The 12,297-nt window shown below is 44.8% G+C and overlaps 1 long non-coding RNA gene across 1 annotated transcript; it reads right to left on the minus strand.

Moving 5' to 3' along the window:
- Positions 1-1,743: 1,743 nt before the first annotated feature.
- On the minus strand, positions 1,744-9,235 carry LOC131895729 (uncharacterized). Its single transcript, XR_009375248.1, has 3 exons — positions 9,042-9,235; positions 4,535-4,647; positions 1,744-1,863 (listed from the first exon to the last, which is right to left on the minus strand). It is a non-coding gene; the product is annotated as an uncharacterized LOC131895729 (long non-coding RNA).
- Positions 9,236-12,297: the final 3,062 nt, after the last annotated feature.

A 12,297-nucleotide genomic window follows, 5' to 3' on the forward strand; every position in this document is an offset into this window, starting at 1 on the left:
AGGTATGGTGGTGCACACCTTTAATTGCAGCACTTGGAAGGCAGAGGCTGGTGGATCTCTGAGTTTGAGACCAGCCTGGTATACAGAGCAAGTTCCAGAACAGCCAAGCTTAGGCAGGGAAGGAGACCATCAAAAACAGAAAGCTGGTGAAGATAAAATTGAACAAAGAGGCCTTGTTCCAGCCCCAGCAAGCAGCAGAACTTGGCAGCTTCGGCCGTGTGGTTCTGGCTTTAGAGTTAAGGATAGAAGAAACGGGCTATGGAATTTGGCTCCATGCCTAAGGAAAACTGCTAAGGCCAGGCATGTGTCAGGGGCATCCCTGAAGAGGCCTGGTAGACAGACCATTGCTTGAAGCTGTGAAGGTGAAGCCTGGATTGCCTTGGAGAACCCAAGATGTCAGAGATGCCAGAATAGTGGAATACCTGCTGAGGAGAGCTGCTAACAGGGAGTGGAACCAGCCCAAGAGTGAGAAGTGTGTTGCGGTCAACAAAGCTGAATGGAGTTGGAGATCCGAAGAACATTTTGACATTAGACATAAAGATGCAGAGTTTGGAGTTTGCCCAGTTGGTTTTTGGTCTTGTTTTGGTCCAGTATTTCCTCACTATGCTCCCTTCCCTACATTTTGGAATAGTAATGTATATCCTGTGTCATTATATGTTTGAAGTATGTGATGCTTTTTGATTTTGATTTTACAGGGGATTACAGTTAAGAGATTGAAACAATCTCAAAAGAGACTTTGAACTTTGAACTTTGAAACATTGTTGAGACTGTTATAGACTATGGGAAATTTTGAAGTTGGACTAAATACATTTTGCATTATGATATTGTTACAAGCTTATGGGGGCTAGGGAGTGGAATGTGGTAGTTTGAATGTAATTGGCCTCCATAATATCATAGAGAGTGGCACTATCAGATATGGCTTTGCTGGAGTGGGTATGGCCTTGTTGGAGGAAGTGTGTCACTGTGGGGGCAGGCTTTGAGGTTTCCTATGCTCAGGATACTGCCCAGTGTCTCAGTTGACTTCCTGTTGTCTTCTGATCAAGATTTAACCAACACCACATCTGCCTGCACTCTGCCATGCTCCCTGCCATAATGATAATGGACTGAACCTCTGAAACTGTAAGTGAACCACCCCAATGAAATATTGTCCTTATAAGAGTTGCTGTGGTCATGGTGTCTCTTCAAAGCAATAAAAACCCTAAGACACCTAGCACAGCCATCTCTCTGTCAAGACTGTAATCATTTTGTAAAATCCAGCTGAAATGCTACCATCACTAACAGCACCAGCCAATCCCCTTAGCTCAAATGGATCAGTTCTCCCTCGGTGTCCTGTGGCATTCTGTACCTCTTAATCAAGCAGGAGCCTCTGCAGCTCCTGCAGGAAAGGGTACGACCTCCTGTCCATCAATGTGGTCACTACCAAGTGTAACACTGAGATGTTCAAATCAATCAAAGAACAAACACATAGTGACTATGCCCAAATAAAGGCAAAGTAGATGGAGGACTGGAAGTTTTGAGTTGACAGGGGGAGAAAAAAAAAAAAAAGAACCTTTTATTAGGTTCTAAAGACCTATCATTACCAAGGTGTTACAATCTAAGAGCCCATATCCTATTCAAGAACACATAAAAATTACCCATGTTTCTTTAACTTAGGTTGAGCAAGAAAAAAGCAATAATTATTTTGATGGTCTTTAGGAAATCCAGAAGGGGAAGAGGCCAGATCCAGAAGACTACTGACCCTGAGCAAGTCCAACAGTTAGTGGGCTGGTCCTCAATGCAGTGCCCCGCCTTCTCACTTCCTGTTTTCCTGAGCCTGTTTGATTTTCTGTCTGGGGCAGTCTTTGGTCAAGAGGCTCTTCTAACCTAAGATAAGAAAAAGAAATGTTAAAACACTATTACTTCTACTAATAACCAGACCCAAATTTCACCTCTATGGCTGCTATAGAGAAGGAAAATAAAAACAAATTCAAAACATGTCTAAGAAACGTAAACTAAGAATTAAATAGTGCTAAAAATGAGAAAACCAATAGAAACAAATGTTGAATATAACAGAGTATCCAAGAGTGACATATCAAACTATTTAAACACAGAATTAAAATCCCCAAAGAGGAAGATAGAGAATGGGCAGAGTTTAATGGCCAAGAATTGTTAAACATTCAAGAAACACTGAAGTAGAGGTCTGAGAATCTGGAGAATAATCAGAAGGACAGGCAGAAAAGCAAAACCCAGCACTTAACTATCACTGTTGCTCCGGGGACACTTCTGAAGACAGATACATGCCACTCATACAGTGACCGAGATCTCACACTCAGTCTCGCGAAGCATCTTCTTAAAACTCACCCTTTACATGGTCACTTGTTACCCTCTCAAATACAACTATTTTTTTACTTTTCCCCCTCAGAGTACAAAACCATGAAGTTCTGAACTCTCCCATTGCACACTTGAGACATAATGCAGTTCAGGCATTACAGCAGTGTGCACACAGAGATAATCAAATCCTGGATGATTCAGTAGCACACAAAGAGCTGGAACATAGGAAGAATGGAAGTGATGTCATTCTGTTAGACCTAAGACTCCTTTACATCTCCATGTTGATATGTTTATAAAAATAGTCCTGTATAAGCAAGTCTGCTGTTACTATTTTAAGTCAGGTTTAAAACCTCAAATCAGCCACCCAGACAAAACAGATAATCGGAAAGATTATCTTGTTAACCTCAAAAACTAGGAGGTCGATTTTACGATGACTCAGAACACTGGAATTTGACAGCAAATGCTAGGTGCTTACTTAGAACTCTTTGGTGAGGCATATTTGGTAGAATTCAGGCATGGCCACAAGCCTCTGTCCTCCAAACACATTGCGAATTGCTGTATGAGGTGTGCCGACTGGTACATCAACCACCACGCAATTCCTTACACACTTCAGCCTGCCCTCATTTTGTTGTTGTTGTTGTTGTTAAATCTCTTTGCAAATGATGCCCAGTCTCTGAACACAGCAAGACTTGCAGAGAAGACAATATTTTTGGAGAATAAATGCCTAATGTCAATAGAGCAATTCTAAATTTCTTCATCCATGGCTTATGAGATATGTGGTATAAAGTCTGGATTAGCAAACTCTGGATGAGAAGATTTCAGGTCCCCAGAACCTCTCATAACCAATGTTGATGGAAAATTCTCTGAGATAACTGGGACTCCAGTATTCTGTATAATCCACTCTGACACATCTGTGTCACAGTTGTCAGATTACTAAATCTGGGCAGACCTGACTAGTGCTCCTTTACATGGATTATTCTGGAAAGATTCCCATTTCTTAGTCTTTCAGCAGTTGCCGAATAAAACACATTGTATGTAACTAGTATAATGATACACACCTATAACTCCCGTACTTGGGGGATCAACAATTCAAGGTTATTCTCAGCCTATACAGCAAGTTTGAGGCCAGCATGATCTACATGAGACCCTGTCTCAAAACAAACTTAATTTTATATACATAAAATTATATATATGTATATACATATATACATAAAATTATATATATGTATATAAAATTACATATGTAAAACACAGACACACACAGACACAGACACAGACAGACACACACACACACACACACACACACACACACACTCCCCTCATTATTTCAATCGCCTAGTCCCTTCCTCAAGTCCCCATATTCATCTAGTCCATGGCAGACTGGCTACTTTGTTTCACATATAGGTACACTGTATAAGAAATTTAGGTCTCAACGGAGCCTCTCATCTCCTCCTTTGAGTTCAATCCCTTTTGCTAACTCCTTACTAGCAGTGGGGGAAGGGGTGATAAACTGTGGTTCTGTATTTCCTAGTTTTGTGCCATGTAGTGCCACAGTCTGCCACACAAGCAGGCTGCCATTCTCCCCGTCATCTGCTGCCATCGCCACCACCTGCTCTGTGCTGGCTGGGGACAGGCATGGCCGTAGAAGACGGGAGCAATCCATAGCCCAGCCACCCTGTGTCCCAAGCATGGGGCGTTGGGGCACCAAAGCAGTGTCAAGAAAGCAGGAGGCTGGGTCAGCAGCTACCTCTTCCTCAACCCGAAGGCAGACAGATTCTTTTAGCACAAAGCATACACCAGACTGAAACCCTGGTTGACATAGCAAAGAAATAAAGTTTGGGAAATGGAACAAGTTAGTTAAAAACAAACACACACTTAAGGGACAGAGACAGGTGGATCTCTGTAAGTTCCAGGACAGCCAGAGAAACCCTGTCACAGGAAAAAAAAAAATAGCACAAAGAATGGGAAGGGAGTTAGAACCTTAAGGTCTTACCTTAGACATGAAGCAGTGCATTGTTTGAAGAGAAGAGCCTTGACTACAGAGATTATATTATAAGCACAAGGGTAACCACTAAAATTTTAAGGCAAAAATACTAAATCATTAGCTGAGATAAAATTTAAAAAAATCATAAAATTATATATATATATATTTTGTTTGTTTGTACTTGTTTTTCGAGACAGGGTTTTTTTCCCTCTGTGTTGCCCTGACTGTCTTAGAACTCACCCTGTAGACCAGGCTGACCTCAAACTCACAGAGATCCACCTGCCTCTGCCTCCTGGATGCTGAGATTAAAAGCATATACCACCTCATCCAGCAGGAATCATAATATTCTTAACCTAAGAGAAAGCAGGAAAAAAGAAAACTCTCAAAACTTTGAAACTGAAAAAGAGCTTTCAAGATGCAGTATTTAATTAAACATAAAACCACACTAAATATAAACATCTAAATATATATAGACTTATAAAATATAAAATCCAAACCCTTCCTGCCAACCTTTGAACATCATTGTTCATGAAAGAACAGCCATGGTGGAGACAACTGAACCATCCATCAGTGCATGTACAGGTCAACAAAATGTGGTTCAGCCTTGTAGTGGATTATTATTCAGCTACTAACAATGCTTAAAGGTTTAGTATTTTCATTTCAACACGGATGAAGAAATTTTAAAGATATTTTAAAAGACAGGTGTGGGTGTGTGTGGGAGTGTGTGCCCTTGAGGACAGATGCCCCTAAGACTAAATCTATGACCCAGCTATGCCACTCCTTGGCAGATGCTTGAAGGACTCAACCCCCTATGACACAAATGCTTACTTGGAGGACCTGAGCTGGATCTAGCCTGGACAAGACTGTTGGCTGCTTCCCTCCCTCGGCCTCCTGCACAGCACCTTCTGGTATTATGAAAGCTGGTCCTCAGGGAGCATTTATTTTTCCAGTTATGTTCATTCCTGCTCTATTCACAATAGCTAGGGGATGGAAATAACTTCATTGTCCTTCAACATTTGAATGGATGATGAAAATGTGGTACATATACACAATGGAATACTATTCAGCTGTACAGAAAAATGAAATTATGACATTTTCAGGTAAATGGATGGAATCAGAAAGTATTACATTGAGGTAGGTAACCCAGGCCCACATGTTCTCCCCCATCTGTGGTTTCTAACCCCAGATCTTCAGATGTGAGTATATATAACCTGGAGTAACCATGGAAACCTGAGAAGTCAAAAGAGATTCTAGGAGGAGGAGGTGGAGCCTTAGAAAGGGGAACAGGAGGACACAGGTTTTGAGTTGTTGGTCAGGGAGTCAAGAGTCACCCAAGACAACAGAGGCTACTGCTGTGGCCCTTGCTTGCCTCCCAGGAATTGCTATTGCTGCAGACACTGTGCACTTCAGACACAGGACCCAGAGGATCCGAGCTTGAGCTGACCCGAAAGTCTCCTCCCTGAGGACTAGCTTCCATGGAACCATGCAAGCTTCCAAAAGAAGGAAAACACCAACAGTCCTACCCAGCTGTGATGCCTGTGAACCACAACAATGATCAGCATAGCAAGACATCCCTAGGGCTGCAATAATGGCACTCCTATCCTGACGGTAACCAACAGCCCTCTGATTGGAGGAATGTATGCCTGATACTGGAAACCTAGCCGACTAGCTAGGGCTAGTGAAGTCATGAATCTCAGAGGAGGGCCTACCATGGCTGTTTACTAATCAGCATAATTACTAACTTCACTCTAAATACTCATCCCTCTGTCCACAGGTAAGTGTGGCCGTCACCCTCATCAAAGAAGCTTCTCCTGCAGCAGATGGGTGCAATTACAGAAAACAACAGGTCAAAATTCAGAGAACAACTGATCAGGGAGTGTCCAGCCCCAATGTGCACACCCACAACTCAGCTTCCACACCTGAGGCTCAGGGAACACCGTGGAAGAAGGGGCGGAAAGCCTGGAAGAGCCAGAGGGCAGGAAAACTACCATGGGACTGTCTCAGAGAAACGATGGGGAAGCTTCACCCATGATACCTCAACAATATGGCTGCCTAAACAAGACCCAAACGAGGCCGACACCGTAGACATGTCAATGTGGAAGGAGGCAATCCCACTGGGACCTACCCAAGACAAAGAACTATAGACAACCAAGGAATGGTAAGTAAGAGTGGGTGAATTAGTCTTCTCCAGGGATGAGCTTCCAATACCAAATGGTCAGCTCTGAAATCATATACATACAAGTAACACTGAACAAACTCAGGACATTGTATTTATATATTCATGCACTTATGGATCTATGTAACAGTTAAAAAGAAGGCAAATATTTGAGAGGAAGTGGGGGGGGGACATCGGGAGGTTTGAAGGGAGAAATCAAAGGGAAGAAATGATATAGTTATATTTTAATTAGGAATTAAAACAAATTTATAGCCATGTGTATGTGTGCATATATATATGTGCATGCTATAGTATACATGCCTTTTTAATTAAACAATTATTTTATGTGTACATGTGTGGTCCTATGTGCAGGAATATGAGTGTGAGGGCTGGGGACAACTTTGTGGAATCAGTTCTCGCTTCTACCTTTACATGAGTTCTGGGGATTGAAGTCAGTAATCAGACTGAAATCAGTAATGCAGCAACTGCCTTTGCCCACTAACCCATCTTGATGGTCCTCCACTTTATTTTCTGAAACAGGGCCTCTCACTGAACCCAGAGCTCACAGTGTTAGCTAGGCTGGCGGGCCAGTGGGCTCCTGAGATCCCACTGTTCTGCCTCCCAGGACAGTGGTCACGGCCAGCTGTTACATGGGTGCTGGGGACTCGAACTCAGGTCCCCCTGCTTGAGAGCTAGCACTCTTACCCACTGAGCCATCTCCCCAGCACTCCATTTATGCTTTCTATTATAAGCACACACCATTAAAATTCTTTCATTTTCTACCAGGAGCAACAGTATAAAATTTATCTCTGTTATAATCTGGTTACCATAACAGCGTCCCAGATGAGTTCAATCAACCAAGCTCTGGCTTCTTTCACGGTGTTTTTTTTTTTTTTTTTCGTTTGTTTGTTTGTTTTCTTCTAGCTGGAATGCCCTTCCCCAATTATATTCACAACTTGTTCTTTGTTATTTCTCTCAAAGTCACCTTACCAATCAGTTTCTTACTAAACACAGTATGTAAAATAGCACCCCTGCCATCTCCAGCTCTACCTCTCTGGAGCCATTGCCTTCTCTTTGGCTTGACGTTTCCCCCCATGGCCTTTTTTGCCGCCTCATATTATACATTCACTCAAAGTGCATTTTATTATGAGTACATGTACGCACGTGCATGCGTGCTTGTAAGTGTGTGTGCCCTTGGAGTCCAGAAGAGAGTATCAGATCTTATCAGTTACAGGTGGTTGTTAGGCATCCTCATCGCAGGTCCTGGGAACCTAACTCAGGTCCCCTGCAGGAGCAACACATTCTTAAGCACTGAGCCATCTTTCCAGCCCCTATGCTTATTTTAAACCGCAACCTCAAATTGCTTGCCTAACACCTATGAAGTGCTTCACAGGTATTTGTAAAATGGATGAACGACAGTTTAAGAGCTTTGCCGGAAGAAAAAGGAAATATTTCCTTTATTCTCATCTAACTCACTAAGTGTGTGTGCCTCTTTGCACGAGAAACTGTAACCAAGACTGCATCAAAATCCTAGAGTTTGCTTAGCATCAACCTGGGTGTTTGCTTACTCGAAGTTTGTCCTATCTACTTTTCCAAACTTACCCTAGAATACAATGTGGAGATGTCCAAAGCCCGGAATATGTTCTCCTCTGGCTTTTCCTGTAGGAGGCAGCACATCACAGTACTATACAGTGATTTTCAGCTTAGATGCTGATAAAAATGCAGATTCCTGGGCCCGCCCCTGCAAACCATAGAAAACAGAAGCCTCTGTATTCCAGGTGATGCGGAGCTAATGAGCTGGGACCAGAGCTGGCAAAGCAATAGGAGAGATCAGATATCCGTTTGGATCCCGGCTACTGTTCAACAGCTTTATGGTGCTGGATGAAAACTACCTGGCATAAATTTTTGTCTTGTAAAATGGAAATTACCAGTATCTCACACAAGTGAAGATCTCAGAATAGTCCAGTACACGAGACAGAAGTATTTAAGCAATACCTAATAGCTATTAGCCTCTGTCTCCGGCAATCCTTAACATGCTTAAGTGACCCTCCATTTTTATGACTGATCTAATTTTCAAAAACAAGAATTTCTTCTATATCCAACACAGTCTATGCCATAAAGAATCGTGGGATTAGAGCTATGAGCATAGTCCAGAAGCACACTTGGGGGAGGCCTCAGGTTCAATCCCCAGCAACCCTACAAACAAAAAGAGCCGCGGGGCAAAGAGGAAAAATAGCACTAGTATAGTGCCAGAAAGAGAATGCTTCTCAATGACACTGCATTGGGGGAGAGGTGGGGTTCAATTACTAGCTCTGCCAGGGACTTGCTCTGTCAATTTAGGTGCTTCTTAGTTGTGTTCATTCACCTTAACCACTGGAAGAATCCCAACTCTAGCGAGGGTAAAAGGATTCCTGTACTGAGTTTTGTACCTAACCAGGAGTGGAAGGTGGAGATGGCTCCTCCGTCCAGCCCGGACAGACACCAGCCCATTTTGCAGGTTGGCCGGGTACGAGGAGGGCAGCACCTGTCCCGTCCAGACGGCAGCAGACGCCCTGCAGACCGCGGCGCTCCCCTCCCGCCCCCGGTCCTCACCTTAAGGCTCCGGGCCGCCATCCACGGGCTCCCGCGGCGCGTCCTTCCCTAACACTGGGCTGCGGGGAAGCCGCCGCACGGGCACTGGCAGCCGGGCTGCGTGCGAGCCTCTCTTTAACCCCCGGGCCACCGTCCCCGCCCATGGCCCGGCCCCGAGGAGGCGGCCCGCCGCCGTCACCAGCAGAAAGGTGCGGAAGGAGCCCAGCCAGCGCCGCGCCGTGGCGCTCACGTGGGTCCGGAGGCGCGACCGCCGGCCAATCACCGGGACGGACCCGCCACCGCGCCGTCCCCCGGGCGCTCGCTTTCTCGTGATTGGCTGTTCTGGACCGCCTGCCACGTGTCCAAGGTCTGTGAGTCATCTGTGGATCCCGCCGTCTACTGCACGGGTTCCAGACGGCTGCAGAAGATCCCGGGGCTCGCGGGAGCACACCCAGCTCGCCCGTGAAGTCTTCGAATGGCCCCAGGACTCTTTCTCCACCCGAGAGCCCATACATAACCAGAGGGTGCTTTTAAAGGTGTAAATGGAAATGCAAAGATAGATATGAAATTTCACCCCAACTCTGGTTTGATTACCTCCCTGGCTTTTCATGATCGTTAGGGAAGAAAATCAAACGGCCTCTGTGCTGGGAGCACCACAATTGTTCATTTCTGCTACACGGAGGAGAGATCCATGTCTCTGCGTCCCAAGTGCTGGGATTAAAGAGGTGTGCACCCACACCCGGCCCAACACATTATTTTATTGTCCTCAGAGCTTGAGGAAATACTGTATTGTGATTTTTTCCCTTTTAAAATATTTAATGCTTCCAAAGTTTTTCTTTATTACATTTATTTGTGGGGGTGAAGTAGAGGACACGTGTATGGAGGTCTAATTGAGTCTCTCCTCCCTTCTACCACGTGGCCATGTGGATCCTGGAATCAAACTCAGATCGTCAGGCTTGACAGCAAACACTTTTGCCTGCTCAACCACCTTAAAGCCTGGTCTTTTGGGGTTTCTTTGGTTTTGTTTTGCTTTTGTTTTGAAACAAGGTCTCTGCAGCTCCAACTGTTCTTGAATTCATAGTAATCCTGCTTCAGCTTTCCAAGTGCTGTGATTAAAGGCGTGAACCACCACACCTGGCTGTGTGATTCTCTTTGTATAGTGAGGAAATATGACTCAAACATTGGGTGAGTTGCTGCAGTACTACAGGTAATAAGTGGCAGAACTTTTTAACCCCATCACATCTGAGTGCAAAGTCCCCTTCCTCCCTCCCTCCCCCCTCTCTCCCCCCCCTCCTTCTCCTTCTCCCCCCCCCCCCCCTTTTTGGATTTTCAAGACAGAGTTTCTTTGTGTAGCCCTGGCTGCCCTGGAACTCACTCTCTAGACCAGGCTGACCTCAAACTCACAGAGATCTGCCTGCCTCTGTCTCCCAAGTGCTGAGATTAAAGGTGTGTGCCACCACCGCCTGGCAAAAGCCCTCTTTCTTAAATCACGTTAGTGAATTAGAGCCTCCATCTCCTCTCATCCCTGAACAAAATTGTCTTTTTTTTTTTTTCTGTCTGTATCAGTCTTTGTTACAGATGAAGAAACTGAGAGTCACGATATTCATCAAAGTATTACTGTCATGATGATGCTACCAACAAGTAGTGGCGGAACGGAAATGAATTTTGAAGTGGCAGCTGTCAGATGCCCAAACCTAAGGACTCGGCTATGTCCAGTGCCAGGGAAGGTGCCAGAAAGAAGCCCTAGGGCAGCCACTGTGGCTTTCCCTCCCATTACAGCGTTCGCAGCTGCTCTTTCCTGTTGCGTCTCCCCACTCACCGCGTCCCACGGAACTGGACTTTGGTCTGAATGCCCATCTGCTCCTCACTGGTGCTCCAGTGATTCTGAGCAATGGAAGGGTTGGGAGAAGATAACCAGTTTCCTGGCTGCTGCTGGACTGCCTGGTAATCAGCTTTAACAATGGGTCAGCAGCCTGGCCACTCCGCACCTAGATCTCTTTAACCTGCCTAAGCCTGAGCGTTTTCCCTTCTGGGGGGTCTTCAGTTCATGGGAGCTGGAGCAGAAGCCACAAGTATTAGCCATCATTCTGGCCTCAACTGCGGTAGAATATTATTTTAAGATGTGTTACATTTGTTTATGCATCTCTTATGCAGGTGCCTGTTGGTGCCCCCAGGGAAGGGGAGGCTAAGGCTCCTGAGCTCCAGCTGAGAGAAGACTCAGTGCATTTGGGGACCATGCCATCTCGAATGCGAAGCATGTGTATGGTAACAAAGCGGAGTAATAGCCAGAAGGCTCTTATGGGGCTGGCCAAGCAGACTTTCACATGATCAGAAGTTGGGCCATCGGTTATAACAATTGGGATTGAATGTCTTTCCAGCACTGTGGGGTGGGCCCTCGGAACATGTAAACTTTGACTTGGAGAAAGAAGAGAAATGTGATTCTCATACCCGGTGTGAAGGAGCACACATCACTTGTTATAAATATTTAGGCACAGAAAGTAAGTAGTCACAAGCCACAGTATCCAGATGGCTTTCAAGAACACAGCCTAAGACTGTGGGAAATGGACACTCAAATTGAAATGTGACCTAGGCATTAAAATATTGACTTTTGCATTATTTATTTAAACTCTGCTGGTTAGCCAAGACAATGTGTTAAAGGATTAGAAATGGACTTGTTCTCTTTCTGGTCAAGAGTTTGATCAAGAAAATAAGAAAGTGATCAAACAAATATACAGACATTTAACGATACAAGTGTTCATTAAAAACAAGGGCTGGGGAGGTGCCTCAGAGGTAAAGAGTACCGGCTGCTCTTTCATAGGACCTAGATTCGGCTCCCAGCACCCACATGATGGCTTGTAACCATCTGTAACTCCAGTTCTAGGGGACTTGATGCCCTTTTCTGACCTCCAAGGGTACCAGTCACACACATGGTGCACATACACTCAGGCAAAACACTCATACACATAAAATTTTTTAAAAATCTATAAAAATCAACAAAAATAGGGTATGGTGGTACATTCCTGTAATCTCAGCACTTGAATGGTAGTAGAGACAGGAGGATAGTGAATTTGAGGTCAGCCTAAACTACACAGTAAAACCCTATGTAAAATAAATGTTGGGAGGCCTTGATGGTCAAGACGGCAGTCTATCCTGGCATGGCAGCTCTCTCCAAAGCTCAGCAACATGAGGGACTCTCTCCCCATCCCTTCTTGCTCTCTACCTGCCCTTATCTGGAGAATGTCTCTAGGCCTAACTTTGTCTGAAAGCTGTCTCTAAG

This window comes from Peromyscus eremicus, chromosome 19 (genome assembly GCF_949786415.1).
Source record: "Peromyscus eremicus chromosome 19, PerEre_H2_v1, whole genome shotgun sequence".
Taxonomy (NCBI): domain Eukaryota; kingdom Metazoa; phylum Chordata; class Mammalia; order Rodentia; family Cricetidae; genus Peromyscus; species Peromyscus eremicus.